The 16,226-nt window shown below is 36.9% G+C and overlaps 1 pseudogene; it reads left to right on the top strand.

Annotated features, from left to right (window-relative positions):
• The first annotated feature begins 9,828 nt into the window (after positions 1–9,828).
• Positions 9,829–13,815, top strand: LOC141522716 (large ribosomal subunit protein uL5-like; annotated as a pseudogene).
• Positions 13,816–16,226: the final 2,411 nt, after the last annotated feature.

The raw sequence follows: 16,226 nt of genomic DNA on the forward strand, positions 1-16,226 counted from the left end.
GCACCCAAAATAGTCCTAGAAAGAATCTGCCAATTACTTCCAGAAAGATTCCAAAATAAAAATATTGTAGCCAAATTTCAGAATTCTCAGCTAAAGGAAAAAGTACTGCAAGCAGCTAGAAAGAAGCAATTTAAATTCCAAGGAACCACAGTCAGAATTACACAGGACTTATCAGTTTCAACATTAAAACAAAAGGGGTCTGGAAAATGTTATTTCAGAGGTCAAAGAAACTTAGATTACAACTGAGAATCAATTATCCCACAATTTCAGCATATTATTTAAGAGGAAAATGGATTTTCAAAGAAATGGATGAATTTTTCAAACATATCTAATAAAAAGATGAGAACTGAACAGAAAATTCAATACTGAATTGCAAGATTCAAGAGATGTATAAAAAGTTAGGTGGAAAGGGGAAATAACATTAGTCAATAAAATTAAATTGTATACATTTCTACACAGGAAGACAATACTTATAATTCTTGAGAATTAAATTTCCTTTTAAATGGTTAAAAGAAGCAAATCAAAAATCAGTCTGGTATCATGACTGTGACGATACTTTAGCTAACAATTTAGCTATTGAGGTTTAAATATAGTTGAAGGAAGTATACTTAGAAAGTGGGAGTATAAATAGATCATGAAATGATTTGTAGCTCATGAGGACTATTTCTATAGAGGGTACTTGGAAAGAGGATATGGTATAAATTGATAAAATTTAATAATGCTAATTTTTCTAATGGGACAATTCAGGGGAATACACTTAAACAAAGACTGAAGTGATTATGAGATAAAGATGCTTATAATTCAATCATTCAATCAATGCTTGAGAATTATACTTCTATTAAGTCAGATAAAAAGAATATATCTTGTCATATATAAGACAGGTTTAAAGCAATTAAGACATGAACAGAAGGATTATACTAGGAGAAGGTAAGGCATTAGAGGATAACTAATACCACATGAAGAGGTACCATGGCCTATTATAGTAGAGGGAAAGAAGGTAGGGTGTAAACACTGAGTAAATCTTGCTCTCAATAGATTTGGCCCAAAGAGGGAATAACATATATATAAAATTGATTTTAAAAATTTGTCCTACCTTAAAGGAAAGGAGGGAAGAAGAAAGAAAGAGGAAAAGAGAACTGATCAAAGGGAAGGCAAAAATAAAAGGAAAAGTAAAGTTAAAAGTTAAAAAGAAGTAAATGGGAAAAGGGAGAAGGAAAGGGAAAAGAGCTGATAGAAAGAAAGGTGATTGAGGGGCAGCAATCAGAAGCAAAACATTGGTGAGGAGGGATAAGGAGAAAGGAAAGAGAAAAGTGTAATTGGGGAAAGCTAGCATGGAGGGAAATACAGAATCGGTAATCATAACTATAAACATGAATGGGATGAACTCCTAAAACAGAAGCAGATAGCAAGAGTAGATTAAAAACTAGAATCCTACAATATGTTGTTTACAAGAAATACAGTTGAAGCAGAGAGAGACACATAGGATAAAGATAAAAGGCTGGAGTAGAATATATTCTCTTCAGCAGAAATAAAAAACATAGAGGTAGCAATTCTGATCTCAGGCAAAGAATAAGCAAAGAGATAAGGAAGAAAAATACATCTTCTTAAAAGACACCATAGATGAAGTAATATCCATAATAAACATATATGCACCAAATGTTATATTTACCAGATTTTTAGAGGACAAGCTACAGGGAGACATAGATGAGAAAGTTTTAATAGTGGAGGACCTCAAACTCCCTTTCAGAATTAAATTTTCACAAAATAAACAGGAAGGAAGTCAAGAAGATGAATAGAATTATAGAAAACATATGATTGACCTCTGGAGAAACTGAACGGGAATAGAAAATAGTATACCTTTTCTCTGCAGTACATGGCAACTACACAAAAAGTTGACCATATACTAGGACACAAAGCCCTCACAATCAAATGTAAAAAGGTTGAATATTTAAATGCATTCTACAATGCAATAAAAATTACATGTAATAAAGGATCATGGAAAGTTTAACTAAAAATTGATTGGAAACTAAATAGCCTAATTTTAAAGAATGAGAACAAAAAACAAATCATAAAACTAATCAAGTTTCATGAAAGACAATGACAATGATGAGACATCAAACCAAAATTTATAGGATGCCACCAAAACAATTTTAGGGGAAAATTTATATTTCTAAATGCTGATATGAATAAAATAATGAGATTAATAAATTTGACATGCAACTAAAACAGCTAGAAAAAGAGCAACTTAAAATTCCTCAAATAAATATCAAATAAATTCTAAAAATTAAGGGAGAAATGAATAAAATTGAAAGCAAGAAAATTAATAAACTAATAATTAAAACTAAAAATAACTTATGAAAAAACAAGAAAAATAGATAAACATTTGGTTAATTTGAGTTTTTAAAAAGAAGAAAACAAAATTACCTGTCTCAAAAATGAAAAGGGTGAACTTAGTACCAATGGGAAGGAAATTAAAGTAATTATTCAGAGCTATTTTGCCCAACAAATTTGGCAGTCTAAGTGAAATGGATGTATATTTACAATAAAATACTTAAATAATTCCATTTTGGAAAAGGAAATTGCAAAAAAATATAATTCCTGTGGAAATCAAAAATCAGTCTGGCAGAAATTAGAATTAGACCAAACTTTATACCATGTTCTATAATACATTCCAAATGGATAATATTAAATTTTAGAGGTCATTTTAATATTAAAGATTAACTATAAAAATAAAAAACCCAGATCATATACCTCTCATAACTATATGTAAGATATGTATACTTAATCAAACAAGAGAGAGAGAGGTAATTAAATGAAATAAATTAGATAGCTACAAGTTCTTAAAACTGAAAAGCTTGTGCCTTAAATAATAATGAAAGAGTTTGAATGGGGAAAATTCTTTGTATCAGTTTTTTTTCTGCTAAGAATTTGGTATGTAAATATTTAAGAGATATGAGAGGACAAACCCAACCTAATACTTCATGGAAATGAGAAACTCTCATGTATTATACATTGCACATTTCCAGCTTTTTCACTGTATAGCTCAACTGTGTTGATTTTTTTCTCTCTAAAATAATTAATTTTTTTATATGGGTCACTCTCTGGGATGAGGATAAGAAGGATACTTGAGATAACTATTATTATGTAAGAAACAAAATACCTGGTGTAAAAACTTATGGGGGGGGGGTAGAGCCAAGATGGTATCATGAAGGAAGGATTTCCCTGAAACTCATTCCCCCAAAAATCCAATAGCCATTAAATTATGACTCTAGCCAAAATTTAAAGGGGCATAACCCACAGAAAGACTGAATGATACAATTTCCCAGTCTAAGACAACTTAAAAGTTCTGCAGAAAAGCTATGTTTCACCAGGACCAAGGGATGGAAAAAAGCCATGGCGGCAGCACAGTCCAGCCCAGGGATCACCGGGAACAGCTCGAAGGGGCAGTGAGAGAACTCTGCTGAACCAGAGTATGGGAGCACTGGACTCAGAACAGCCCTGTCATGAAAACCTGCAGTGGGAATCAGGGAAGCCAGCCTACAGCCCACAGACAGTAAGGGGGTAAGGGGAGATTGCAGAAATCTCTCTGCTCTCCCTAGGGAAGAACTCAGCTGTTTACTCACTCAGATCCAGATTGGGTTGGGCTTCCATACTAAGATAGCTGAGCAGGGATCCTCCTCACAACTCCAGGGAAGAGGTGTGGTCATCTACATATCAAAGCACAGGCAAGAGAGCATAAGACTTTGAAGGAATAAAGGTCCCAGTGGGTTGTCCCAAATACCACCCCAAAGCTTTAGAAGTATGGTAAATTAGTCTTAGACTGAGGAAATTAGCAAACAACAGAAAAAGAACAATATGACCATAAAAAATTACTTTGGTCACATGGAAGATTCAGAAGATGACAAACTCGAAGCTTCTACATCCAAAGCCTCGAAGGGAAATAGAAAGTGAGCTTAGGCTATGGATGAGCTCAAAAAAGACTTTGAAAAGCAAGTAAGGGAGGTGGAGGAAAAATTGGGAGGAGAAATGAGAGCAATGCAGATAAATCATGAATGACAAATCAGCAGGCTGGTGAAAGAAATACAAAAAATACTGAAGAAAATAATATGTTAAAAACCAGTTTAGGTCAAATGGGAAAAGGAAAACAAAAGGCAAATGAGGAGAAAAAAATGCCTTAAGAAGCAGAATTGGCCAGCTGGAAAAGAAGATTAAAAAAGATCTCTGAAGAAAATAATTCCTTCAAATACACAATGGAACTAAAGGAAGCTGATGACTTTGTGAGAAATCAGGAAGAAATAAAACTCTCCCAAAAAAAGCCAAAAATTAGAAGAAAATTTAAAATATTTCATTGAAAAAACAACTGACCTCAAAAACAGATCCAGGAGAAATATTTTAAAAATTAATGAACTACCTGAAAGTCACAACCAAAAAGAGCTTAGACTTTGTTTTTCAAGAAATAATACAGCAAAATTGCCCTGAGATCCTAGAAAAGAATAAAATAGAAATTGAGGGAATTTACCAGTCACATCTTGAAAGAGAATCCAAAAGAAAAACTTCCAGGAATATTATAGCCAAAATCCAAAACTCCCAAGTCAAAGAGAAAATATTAAAAACTGCCAGAAACAAACAATTCAACCACCGAGGCTCCATAGTCAGGATTACACAGGATCTGGCAGCATCTACATTAAGGGGATTAGAATATGATATTCCAGAGGGCAAAAGATCTTGGTTGACAACTGAGAATCAACTACCCAGAAAAATTGAACATCCTCCTTCAAGGGAAAATATGGACTTTCAATGAAACAGGGGACTTTCAAACTTTCCTACTGAAACAACCAAAGCTTAAAAGAAAGTTTGATCTTCAAGTGCAGGACTCTGGTGAACCATAGAGGGGATGGATGAGAAGGATTAACTATGAGGAACATAATGATGTTGAACTTTTGTATTCCTGCACAGGAAGAAGATATTAATAACTTTTATGAATTTTCTCATTTATAAGAGCTGTTGGAGCATATATAGACAGGACACAGGAAGGAGCAGAATATAATGGTATAATATAGTAAAAATATGGAGTAAATGGGTGATAAAAGAAAGTAATGGGAGGAAGAGAAAGGAGAAGAAGAAGGGGCTAAGATATTTCACATAAGAGTCAAGAAAAAGTTTTTTCAATGGAGTGGAATGGGGGGAGGTGAGGGAGAATGTGTGAGCCTTCATTATCATCAGAAATGGCTCAGAGAGGAAATAACATACACACTTAATAGGATACAGAAATCTATCTTACCTCAGAGAAAAATGAGAAGAAAGGGTTGGGATAAGGGGGAATGGGGGAAAAGAAGTGGGGAAATAGTTGTTAGGAGAGGGAAGATTGTGGGAGAGGGTACTCAGATACAACACACTTTTTTGGACAGGGACAGGAGGAAAGGAGAGAGAGAAAATAAAATAAATGAGATCAGGAAGGGATAGAGTGGAGGTAAATACAGCTTGTAATACAACTGTGGGAGAAATATTGAAGCAACTTCTCTGGTGGACTTATGATAAAGAAAGCAACTCATCCCAGAGACAGAGCCATTGGAATGTGAACACAGACTGAAGTACTTTTATTTCTCTCTCACTATTCTTGAGGTTTCTCATCTTCTGGGGGGAGGGGGGTTCATGTTTACTCTCATAACAAGATTATTGTAATAATATAAAATTTTTAAAAATTTTCTAAAACAGAGAACTACCAGTGGGAAACATTGTCGTAAACTATAATTAAAAGAGATAAAATAAAGAAGCAAATGTAACAGAAAAAAAACTACTTTTTAAAAAATAAAATGATAGACAACACATTCTATATTTGAACCTGGAAATAATAAGAAGAATCATGTATATAATAGTATAAAGAAAAATGATTGACCATTCAACATAGTCTGGATCCTATAAGGAGCACAAATGACTGCTTATGATGAAAAAAAACCTCACATGATCATAAGTTCTAGTATTTGTTGTATTAAGAGTTTTTCATGTCAAGTGGTAATGGAGTCTAATGAATATGATGAAAAGAAACTTCCCCACTTAGTAATTTCTTTAATAAAAATTATTATAGGGGGATGGAGCCAAGATGGTGGCAGGAGTACATTCTCTCCTAGGTGCTCTCTCCAAAATAATTCAAAAACCTAAAAATTGTGACTCTAAATTTTCAAGAGACAGAACCCACAGAAAGATCCCATGAGGCAATTTTCCAGTCTAAGGTAACTTGGAAAATAACAGGAAGGGAGTTTTAGGGGGCAGAGCCAAGGTGGCGACAAGAAGGGATCGAGTCTTAAGAGCTCTCTGATAAAACTCATAAGCTAAGGACTCTAACTAAACTTTCGAGAGACAGAACCCACAGAGGGACCCAGCAAGGCAGTTCTCCTACTCAAGGTAACCTGGAAAAGAGCAGAAAGGCTCTGCTCCACAGGGTCGGAGGGGCGGCCCACCAGAGGGGTGGCCCGCAAGAGTGAAAGAACTTCAGCCTCTCAGAGGCAGCCCCAGGGCGCTGGGAGCTGCAGCTCACAGCAGTGGGGAGTCTCCTGAGCTGCATCCCGGGGAGCACCGAGCACAAAGTGGGGGAACAGCGGGGGACCTCTGCCAGAGTGATCACGTGGAGCCCAGCCCTCAGGATACACAGCCAGCAGCTTGGTCTTTTGGCAGCCCAGACCTGGAAACAGAAGCAGGCAGAGCCGGTAAGCAGGAGCCTCCAGGGCATGAGCCCATTGAGCTGAGGGAGGGGAGTGAAGAGAAATTGCCTAGCTCTGTGCTCTGCCTCTGGAACAGGACTCTGGGGCTCTGACCACATTCAGATCCTGATTGCAGTCTAGGCCCCCCCAATAGAACAGCATGGCCCCCCTACCTCAGCCCCGTGGCAGAGAGGGGTGCTTATGGTCATTCACAGACCAGGAGGGAGGACAGAGCCTCACACACTGAGACCCTTGTGGGAGTGTCCCAAAAGCTCAGGAATCACCACAAAACCAGGCCCAGGCTGGGAAAATGAGCAAGCAGAGAAATAAGAGGAAGCCTATTGAGAAATATTTTGCAAATGAGCCCAAGAAGGATCAAAATACTCAGTCTGAAGATGAGGAAGCAAAAGCTCCTGCATCTAAAGACTCCAAGAAAAACAGAAATTGGGCTCAGGCTATGACAGAGTTCAAAAAAGACTTTGAAAATCAAATGAGGGAGTTGGAAGAAAAACTAGGAAAAGAAAGGAGAGAGATGCAGGAAAAACATGAAAATGAAGTCAGCAGCTTACTCAAGGAAATCCAAAAAAAAATGCTGAAGAAAATAGCATGCTAAAAACCAGCTTAGGTCAAATGGATAAAACAGTTCAAAAAGTTGTTGAGGAGAAGAATGCTTTAAAAAGCAAAATTGGCCAGATGGAAAAAGAGATACGAAAACTCTCTGAGGAGAACAAATCCTTCAGACAAAGAATAGAATTCAGGGAGATTGATGAATTTACCAGAAATCAGGAATCAATACTTCAAAACAAGAAAAAAAGAAAAATTAGAAGAAAATGTGAAATATCTCATTGAAAAAACAACTGATATGGAAAACAGACTTAGGAAAGATAATTTAAAAATTATTGGAATACCTGAAAGTCATGATCAGGAAAAGAGCCTTGACATCATTTTCAAAGAATTACTACAGGAAAATTGCCCTGATATTCTAGAAGCAGAGGGCAAAATAGAAATGGAGAGAATCCACCAATCCCCCTGAGAAAGAGATCCCAAAAAACAACCCCTAGGAATATTATAGCCAAGTTCCAGAACTCCCAAGTCAAAGAGAAAATATTACAAGCAGCCAGAAGGACACAGTTCAAATATCATGGAGCTGTAGTCAGGATCACACAGGACTTAGCAGCAACTACATTGGAAGCATGTAGGGCTTGGAATACAATATACCGAAATGCAAAAGAGCTTAGAATGCAGCCAAGAATGAACTACCCAGCAAGGCTGAATGTCCTCTTCCAGGGGAAAAGATGGACTTTCAATGAACCAGGGGAATTTCAAAGGTTCCTTTTGGAATGGCCAGAGCTGAACAGAAGGTTTGATCTTCAGATACAGGACTCAGGTGAAGCATAGAGATTGGAGGAGAGGGGGGAAATATGAGGGACTTAATGAGGATGAACTGCATGTATTCCTGCATAGAAAAATGACACTGATAATACTCATATGAACCTTCTCAGTTAATAGAGCAGGTAGAAGGAGCTTTTATAGATGAAGCACAGGAGAAAACTGAATTTGAAGATATATTGTTGTATAAAAATGGAGTCAATAGAAAAAAGGGAAATGGAATGGGAGAAAGAAAAAGGAGAGGGGGAATAGGCTAAGATATTTCACATGATAAGATTTTTTTTATTACAATGAGCTATTGCAATGATATGGAATGGGGGAGGCAAGGGGGAATGAGGGAACCTTTGCTCTCATCAGAGATGGCTAGGAGAGGAAACAGCAAATATACTCAATGGGGTATAGACATCTGGAGTAAGAAGGAGCGGGGAGCAGGAGGAAGGGGTGGGGATGTGAATAAAGGAGGAGAGGATGGACCATGCGGGGAGAGTGGTCAGATATAACACATTTTCTTTTTTACTTCTTGCAAGGGACTGAGATTGGATGGCCTGCCCAGGACCATAGGGCCAGGTGGATTTTGGGCCTAAGGGGTGGTATGGGGGTTTAGGGCTTCTTGGCCCCAGGACCAGGGATCTGTCTTCTGCGCCACTCAGTGACACTACAGCAGAGTCAGAGTGAAAGGAGAGAGAAAATATAGTACATGGTAGTGGAGAAATAAGAAAGGATGGAGTTGCCATCAGCAATGGCAACGTTGGAAAAATATGGAAGTAACTTTTGTGATGGACTTATCATAAATAATGTGATCCACCCGTGACAGAGTTGTTGGTGTTGGAACAAAGACTGAAGCACATTTTTTGTTGTTATTATTTGGGGGAGGGAGCAGGGCAAATGGGGCTGGGTGGCCTGCCTGGGGTCACATAGCAGGGTGATCTTTGGGTGTCTGGGGCTGGATTTGGACCCAGGTGCTCCTGGCTCAAGGGCCAATGCTCTGTCCACCACCCAGCCACCCCTACTATTATTGCTATTTTATTTTATTTTGGGTCTTTTTTTCTTTTTTTTTTTTCGTTTTTGCAGGGCAGTATGATTGGGGTGGCTTGCATGTCACATGGCTGGGTGATTGTTGGGTGTATGGGGCTGGATATGGGCTTGGGTGCTCCTGGCTCCAGGGCTGGTGCTTCGTCCATTGTGCCACCTGGCCATACCTACAATTATTACTATTATTTTTTTAATTTTAATTTTTTTCTCTCCCCTTTACTTTTTTTGCCCAAGCAAGTCTATGTATATTCATGGGGGGAGGGGTATTTTGTTTACTTGTAAACAAGAATATTTTATTAATGTAAGAAAACATTTGTACAAAATGAGAATAAAAAATAAATTTAATAAAAAATAAAAATAAAAAATGGTTTAAAAGTAAAAAAAAAAGAAAATAACGGGAAGGCTCTGTTCCATGGGGTTGGAGGGGCAGCAACACACCTGAGCAAAGAAACTTCAGCCTCCTGGAAATAACTCCAGGGTGCCTGGGAGCTGTGGCTCCTAGCAGCAGAAGCAGTTTCCTGACCTGTACCTCAAGGAATACCAAGAACAACTTGGAAAATCAGCAGGGAGCCATCTGCCAGAGTAAGAGTGAAGTCTGGGCCAGCATGACCTTCCTTGGTCCTCAGCACAGCCCAGATCCCAGGAAACAGAAACAGGTCCACACAGCTGCCCAGCAGGAGCTGCCAATCACACCCTGAGTGTGCAGCCCATGGAAGGTAAGGGATTGGAGGGAAACTGCCAAGGTCTGTCGTCTGTTCCTGGGGCAGGACTCTGGGGCTTTGACCACATTTAGATCCTGGTCACAGTCAGGGACCCCCATAGAGCAGGAACCCCTCCCCATAGCCCTGGGGCATAGGGGTGCACTAGGGGTCATTCAACAGACCAGAGGAGTAGTCAGAGTCTCACATATGAAGGTCCTTGTGGGGGTGTCCCAATAATACTCAAAAGCTCAGGAAGCACCTCCACACGAGGCACAGGCTGGGGAAATGAATAAATAGAAAAAAAAGGAATCTGACCTTAGACAATTACTTTTGTCCCATGGAGGATCAAAATACTTAATCTGAAGATGAGAAAGTCTAAGCTTCTGCCTCTAAAGACTCCAAGAAATATAGAAGTTGGGTTCAGGCTCAACAAGAGCTCAAAAAAGATTTTGAAAATCAAGTAAGGTAATAGAAGAAAAACTGGGGAAAGAAATGAGAGAGATGAAGGAAAAAACATGAAAATGAAGTGAGCAGCTTAGTCAAGAAGATCCAAAAAATTGCTGAAGAAAATAACATGTTAAAAACCAGCTTAGGTCAAATGGATAAAGCAGTTCAAAAAGTTACTGAAGAGAAGAATGCTTTAAAAAAGCAGAATTGGCCAGATGGAAAAGGAGATAAGAAAGCTCTCTGAGGAAAACAAATCCTTCAGATGTAGAATGGAACTAAAGGAAGCTAATGACTTTGCAAGAAATCAAGATACTATAATTCAACACCAAAAGAATGAAAAACTAGAAGAAAATGTGAAATATCTCATTGAATAAACAACTGATTTGGAAAAAAACAGATCCAGAAAAGATAATTTAAAAATTATTGGAATACCTGTAAGTCATGATCAGGAAAAGGGCCTTGATCTCATTTTTAAAAAGTTTCTACAGGAAAATTGTCCTGATATCTTAAAAAGCAGAGGATAAAATAGAAATTGAGAGAATCCACCAATCTCTCCCAGAAAGAGATCCAAAAAAACCTGAACCCCCAGGAATATTATAACCAAGTTCCAGAACTATCAAGTCAAAGAGAAAATATTACAAGTAGCCAGAAGGACACAATTCAAATATCGTGGAGCTGCAGTCAGGATTTCCCAGAATTTAGCAACAACTACATTAAGGGCTCATAGGGCTTGGAATATAACATTCTAGATGACAAAAATGCTTGGAATGCAACTGAGAATCAACTACCCAGCAAAACTGAACATCCTCTTCCATGGGAAAAAATGGACTTTCAATGAAACAGAAGAATTTCAAATGTTCCTGTTAAAATGACCAGAGCTGAACAGAAAGTTTGATCTTCAAGTACAGGACTTAGGTGAAGCATAGAAAGGGATGATGAGAAGGGTAAATTATGAGGGACTTGATGAACTGCATGTATTCCTGCATGGAAAGATGATACTGATGATATTCAAATAAACCTTCTCATTTAATAGAGCAGGTAGAAGGAGCTTTTATAGATGAGGCACAGGAGAGAGAGCTGAATTTGAAGATATAATATATGGTATAAATGGAGTCAATGGATGAAAGGAAAATATACTGTAAGTAAGAGAAAGGAGAGGTTGAATAGGCTAAGATATTTCACATAAAAGATATTTCATGTAGCTTTTGCTATGATATGGAAAGAGAGAAGGTGAGGGGGATTGAAGGAGCCTTCATTCTCATTGGAAATGGCTCAGAGAGGAAAGAGCATACACACTCAAAAGGGTATAGATATCTAGAAGAAAAAAGGAGAGGAGGACAGGGGAGGGGAAGGGGATGTGGATGATAGAGGAAAGGGTAGATCATAGTAGAGGATAGTCAGATATAACACATTTTCTTTTTTACTTTTTGCAAGATGGTGGGATTGGGTGAGCTGAGTGGGACCATGATGGCCAGATGATTGCTGGGTCTCTAGGATGGAATGTGAACTTGGGGCCTCTTGGCCCCAGGGCTGGTTCTCTGTCCACTATGCCACTCAGGTGCCCCACAGTACATTTTTGAAGAGGGAGAGAGTGAAAGGAGAGAGAAAATATTATAGATGGTAGTGGGGAAGAATGGATGGAGGGAATTACAATCAACAACAAAAAACTGGAAAAATATGGAAGTAATTTCTCTGATGGATCAAGAATGAGATCCACCTGAGAGAGAGTTGATGGTATCAGAACACAGACTGAAACACACTTTTTTTCTCTTTCTCTTACTTTATTTCTCATGAGGTTTTATATTTTTGTGGGAGAGGGGGTATTATATTTACTCTTAAATAAGAATATTTTAGTAATGTGTAAATAAAATTTAAAAAAATTTTAAAAACACAAAGAAAAAACTAAAAAAAATTGACAGCAAAAAAACTATTGGATGACTAATATGTAAATATTTCAAACACAAATGTGCATGTACAACTTTTGCTAGACTGTTCACCACCAAGGGGAAAGGCAAGGGAAGGGAGGGTAGTAGAAAAATGTGTAGCTTATAAATTTGAAAATAGATTAATGTTGGGGCGGCTAGGTGGCGCAGTGGATAAAGCACCAGCCCTGGAGTCAGGAGTACCTGAGTTCAAATCTGGTCTCAGACACTTAATAATCACCTAGCTGTGTGGCCTTGGGCAAGCCACTTAACCCCATTTGCCTTGCAAAAAAAAAAACTAAAAAAAAAGAAAATAGATTAATGTTTAAAAACCAAAATGGCATGTAATTGAAAAATCAAAATAAAATATCAATTTTTTTACTCTAGGAGCATAAAAATTAAAATAAAATAAAAACTATTAGAATTTCTTAATGTAGCACAAAGTTAACTTTAGTGTGCTTCCTTTGGAGAATGTTAATGGACCACAAACTAAACATTGGAACAAAGTCTATCATAGATAATCTCTCTATTACTATACTACTACTACTACTACTACTACTACTACTACTACTACTACTAATAATAATAATAATAATAATAATAATAAATCACTTAAACACAAGAGGGGAAGGATACTCAGCCAAGAGTATTAGTTCCAATTGACATGATTTCCCTTGCCTCCAAACAGAAATTAGTGATCACCAGGATATGGTAAGATAACTCATATCATAGTGATACATCTATAAAAAGGCTAAAGGACAAGGACTCCTTATGGACTGCTTTTAGGGGGCTGTCTTAGCCTTTCTCTCTGTGACAAGAAAAATTTTGAAGCAACCCCATCTTCCTCTTCCTTTTTTAGGGGAAAAAATAACCTCATCTGCATTACAGGAACCCTGATAGATACTTCTTCTACCACTCAAGGTCCATCAAATTAGAGAATCTTCAGATAAGGACCTGATGGTGAAGTGCACATTTGTTATTTGAATCCTAGATAAGGCAAGGAAGAAGGATTATTTTAGCCTCAGAAAATCTCAAAGACTACCTACTAATCTAAGTGAACTAAGTATTCATCTCAATAAATTTATAATTCTTCCAGTTCTCCACCATGGCAAGAATGTAAAGGAAAATCCTATGTGAGAACTGAACATCTGAAAGTTCTACCTCAATGTCTTTGTTAGGGAGAGTTGGGACCAGCTGACCCCAGTGGCCAAAATAGCTCATGGGCCAAACCCCAGTGCTCTCCAAAGCTTAGCACACTTATTATATTCTCCAAAAGCTTGTTTTTAGAATAAGGAGAAACAAGATTATAGTTCACTATATAATCCATAGGGCCAAAGCTGAAGAGATTCTAGAGAAGGGGGTGAAGGTGTGAGAAGATGAGTTAAGGAAAACTAATTTCTCAGACACTGGCAACTTTGGCTTTGAGATTTAAAAGAATATCAGTCTTGGGATTAAATATGACCCAAGCATCAGCATCTATGACTTGGACTTCTCAGTGATACTGGACAGAGTGAGGTTTAGACAAGAAGCAGAGACTTCATTAGTATCAAACACAAAATTGGCAAAGAGGAATCCACGTTCTGCTTTCAACAGAAGTATGAGGGCATCATCCTTCCTGGCAAATAAAGTCCTGTTTTCTATTAAAAAGTCAATAAAATTATCATTGAAATGTAAAAAATATTACAAATGCTTGAAGTCCTGAAATAACTAACCATCAACTACCATTAAGAGCATCAACTGTAGTATCAACACACTTTCAAAGAAAACTTAGAAAACTGCTGCTTGGTAAATTAGCTAATCTTATAAGGCTATAGGGTAAATTTAATTTTCTTTTTTGTTGTACAAATATTTTATTTGTTTGCCAATTATATATAATAGTAGTTTCTATTTATCATTTTATTGTACAGTTTTGAATTTTATAAATTTTCCTCTACTCTCCCTTTCCTCCTTACTCCCTCCCACAGAAGGCAATCTAATTCTCTTTACATTGTTGCTATGCTATGGACTGATCAAAATTGAATGTGTTAAGAGAGAAAACATATCCTTGAAGAAGAAATAAAATATTATATACAGCAAAATTATGAATTACATAAGGTAACTTTTTTTAAAAAATTGAAGTTAATAATATTTGATCTTTGTTTTAAATTCCAGTTCTTTCTCTGGATACAGATGCTATTCTCCATTTCAGATACCCTAAAAATTATCCCTGATTAATGCACTGATGAAATGAGCAAGATAATTAACTTGGATCATCAACCCCATGTTGCTGTTAGAGTGTATAATGTTCTTCTGATTCTGTTCATCTCCCTCATCATCAATTCATGTAAGTCTTTCCTAGCTTCTCTGAAATTCCATCCCTTCTGTTTTCTAACAGAATGATAGTATTCTATAACATACATATACCACAATTTGTTTAGCCATTCCCCAATTGATGTTAGCCATCCCTTTAATTTCCCATTCTTTACCATCACAGGCAGAGCTGTTATGAATATTTTTGTACAAGTGATTTTTTCATCATTTTTCATGATCTCTTCAAGCTATAGACCCATTAATGGTATTGCTGGATCAAAGGGTATGCACATTTTCATTGCTCTTTGGGAACAATTCCAAGTTGCTCTCCAGAAAGGTTGGATCAGTTCACAGTTCCACCCACAATGCATTAGTGTCCCATATTTCCCACATCCTTCCCAACATTAATTATTGTTCTTTCCAGTCATATTAACCAATCTGAGAGGTGTGAGGTGGTACCTCAAAGATGCTTTAATTTGAATTTCTCTAATCAGTAAGGATTTAGTGCAGTTTTTCATAGGATTATAGATGCTTTGATTTCCTCATCTGCAAATTGCCTTTGCATATATTTGACCATTATTCAATTGGAGAATGACTTTTTCTTATAAATTTGACTCAGTTTTCTATATATTTTAGAAGTAAGTCCTTTAGGGGAGGCTAGGTGGCGTAGTGAATAAAGCACCGGCCTTGGAGTCAGGAGTACCTGGGTTCAAATCCGGTCTCAGACACTTAATAATTACCTAGCTGTGTGGCCTTGGGCAAGCCACTTAACTCCATTTGCCTTGCAAAAAATGAGTCCTTTGTCAGAAACACTAGTTGTAAAAATTGTTTCCCAGTTTACTACATTTCTTTTGATCTTGGTTTCAGTGATTTTGTTTGTGCAAAAGTTTTTAATTTAATGTAATAAAAATTATTCAGTTAGTTTTTAATGATGTTCTCCATCTCTTCCTTTGTCATAAACTGCTCCCCTGCTGAGGATTTATTTTGGTTTATTTTATATCCTGCATCTTTGCTAAAGATCCTTGTCAATTCTAATTCCTTGAATGTCTTTTTCTTCTCTTATTACTAAAGCTAATATTTCTAATACAATATTGAATAATAGTGGTGATAATGGGCATCCTTGTTTCACCCCTAATCTTACTGGGAATACCTCTAGCTTAGCCGCATTACATATAATGCTTTTTTATGGTTTCAAATAGATAATGCTTATCATTCTAAGGAACAATCTATTTATTCCTACACTCTAGTGTTTTTAGTAGGAATGGATGCTGCATTGTCAAAGGATTTTTCAGCATCTATTGAGAGAATTACATGATTTCTGTTAGGTTTGTCTTTGATTTAGTCAATTATACTGACAGTTTTCCTAATATTGAACCAACCCTGCATTCCTGAAATAAATACTGCTTGGTTGTAATGTATTATCCTAGTGATAATTTGCTGTAATCACTTTGCTAAAATTTTATTAAAGATTTTTGCATCCATATTCATTAGGAAAATTCATCTATAATTTTCTTTCTCTGTTTTGACTCTTCCTGGTTTAGGTATCAGCACCATATTGGTGTCATAGAAGGAATTAGGCAGAGTTCCTTCTTCACTTATTTTTCCAAAGAGTTTATATAGAACTGGAACCAATTGTTCCTTAAATGTCTGATAAAATTCACTTGTCAATCCATCTGGCCTTGGAAATCTTTTCTTCAAGAGTTCATTGTTGGTTCGTTGGATTTTTTCTGAGAAGGGTTATTTAAGTA

Source organism: Macrotis lagotis, chromosome 4 (genome assembly GCF_037893015.1).
Source record: "Macrotis lagotis isolate mMagLag1 chromosome 4, bilby.v1.9.chrom.fasta, whole genome shotgun sequence".
Taxonomy (NCBI): domain Eukaryota; kingdom Metazoa; phylum Chordata; class Mammalia; order Peramelemorphia; family Peramelidae; genus Macrotis; species Macrotis lagotis.